Source organism: Octopus bimaculoides, chromosome 29, assembly GCF_001194135.2.
Source record: "Octopus bimaculoides isolate UCB-OBI-ISO-001 chromosome 29, ASM119413v2, whole genome shotgun sequence".
NCBI classification, from domain to species: Eukaryota; Metazoa; Mollusca; class Cephalopoda; order Octopoda; family Octopodidae; genus Octopus; species Octopus bimaculoides.
In genome coordinates this window covers 9,498,201-9,498,411 of record NC_069009.1, presented here as the reverse complement: position 1 = coordinate 9,498,411, position 211 = coordinate 9,498,201, and positions in this window count along the sequence as shown.

Sequence of the window (211 nt, the reverse complement as noted above, 5' to 3'; positions counted from 1 at the left end):
TCTTGTGAATTTTCCGAAGTCCTCTCCCCACCCTTTGGAAAAGATTTTCCCCACAAATTACTTTATAATCGTCATGTATGCCGTTTGAAAGGTATTTTTATAAAATTTCATTGAAACAAAAAAAAACATTTTCCTAAAAGTTATGACGGAAAAACTCAGAACTTGTGAATTTTCCAAGTCCTCTCCCCATCCTCTCATTGCTTTGCGCACA